General features: G+C 45.1%; 1 non-coding gene across 1 annotated transcript; it reads left to right on the top strand.

Annotated features, from left to right (window-relative positions):
* Positions 1–1054: 1054 nt before the first annotated feature.
* Positions 1055–1161, top strand: LOC112088643. Its single transcript, XR_002900589.1, has one exon. It is a non-coding gene; the product is annotated as a small nucleolar RNA R71 (small nucleolar RNA).
* The last annotated feature ends 649 nt before the right edge of the window (positions 1162–1810 follow it).

The following is a 1810-nucleotide window of genomic DNA, read 5'->3' on the forward strand; positions in this document are numbered from 1 at the left end:
TACACAAGGTTCAAGACAAAGCAGAGGAAATCGACTAAACCGTGGACAAAGTAGTTTATGCTCTTGATGAAGTCGAAGAGAAGGTCGAAAAGCTTATGCAAGGACGTGAAGCGAATGGTTCGACGCTTCCCATCAAAGATCTTGACCTAAAAGACGAGGAAACAGAGTTAGAAGATCCAGAAATCAGTTTAGATGGCAAAGGAGAAGATGAAACAGAGGAAACAACTCGGAGTCTCCCTCCTGCGGTCGGAACTCTCGCGACCGCGGCCAACAACCCTCCAGCCGCGGTCGTGAGCCTCCTGACCACGGCAAAACACTCCCCACCCGTGGTCGTGCAGCCTCCACCCGCGGCAAATGGTCGGTCAGATACATTTCAGCCCCATTCTATTCTTACAGGTCAATGTTCATTGGATACATCTGCTGGGATGGTCAAAACCCCTCTTCATGAGCAAACGGTGTATGCTATCAGCTCTAAAACATCTCAAGAAGAAAATGAGGTACTTCCTTGCAACATAGATTGGTCCTCTAGGTGGGTTGGAAAGACCCTTGAAAGTTGTTCTTGGGAACAAAGTTCTTTGGAGCTTTAGAATTGGGATAGACCTGGTCTTGTGGGTTTGCTACATTGGGGTTCCTGTAAGAGAGGTTCTGATTTGCATTGCCATACTGATATCTCTGGAACCTCTGATTCCCAATGTAGTTAAGCTCTTCCTGGGTGAGACCTTTTTCACTTATGTTTTCAAAGATTTGAGAAGGTTCCTCATACTCACCAACAAAATACATTGGCTTCTGAGTTGTGAATTTCAACTTGTCCAATTCACTCCTCAACTCCTTAACTTCTCTACTGAGCCTCTAATCTGAGCTTGAACCTTCAGATCTATTTGATCTGTCATAGTCTTCACCATAAGTGTCATTGCTCATTGCTAAGTTCTCTACTAGCTCTAAAGCAGCATGAATCTCTTTACCCAGAAAGTTCCCATTGGAAGCAGTATCCAGCTGGTTTCTAATTTTGGGAAGAGCTCCTCTATAAAGTGTGCTGAGAAGAGAAGCCTTACTAAACCCATAGTGTGGGCATTGGTTTGTGTAGCTCCTGAATCTCTCATATGCTTCACCAAAACTCTCATTGCTGTGCTGAGTGAAGCTAGAGATTTGGTTCCTCAGTTTTGCAGTTCTTGAGGTGGAGAAGAACTTAGATAGAAAGGCTTGCTTGCATTGCTCCCAGGTTTGAATGGAGCCTCTTGGAAGATTCTTCTCCCATTGGTGAGCTTTGTCACCAAGACTGAAGGGGAATAATCTTAGCTTGAAACTGTCTTCAGAAACCCCATTTATCTTTGTCAGGTCACACACTTTATCAAATTGATTCAAATGTTCCAAGGGATCTTCCATTGCTAATCCATGGAACTTTGAGTTCTCGACCATATTCAACAAGGATGCCTTCACTTCAAAGTTGTTGTTTTGCACAGGTGGTGCCTGAATTCCAGCTCCATACTGATGAGCATTTGCCCTGTCATTCTCTCCAACATAGACCTGTGGTTGCTCATATCTCCTTTGCTGGTGTTGGAAGGGCTGATGTTGGTGGTGCACCTGTTGTCTTTGCTGTACATTTGCCTGATGCCTCTGCTGATGAGCTGGAGCTTGTCCCTGGTGGACATAAGCTTGTTGTTGATGCACCTGTTCCTGATGAACATTACCCTGGTGTAACCCTTGGCCAACTCCATTACCAGCTCCATTACCCTGAGCTTGTTGCTCCTGAACCGGTTGTTCTATATCCACCACATGCTCTCTTTGGTCTTCCATATCAGCCTGATCAATC

This window comes from Eutrema salsugineum, unplaced genomic scaffold (assembly GCF_000478725.1).
Source record: "Eutrema salsugineum unplaced genomic scaffold, Eutsalg1_0 scaffold_14, whole genome shotgun sequence".
In the NCBI taxonomy this organism is placed as follows: Eukaryota; Viridiplantae; Streptophyta; class Magnoliopsida; order Brassicales; family Brassicaceae; genus Eutrema; species Eutrema salsugineum.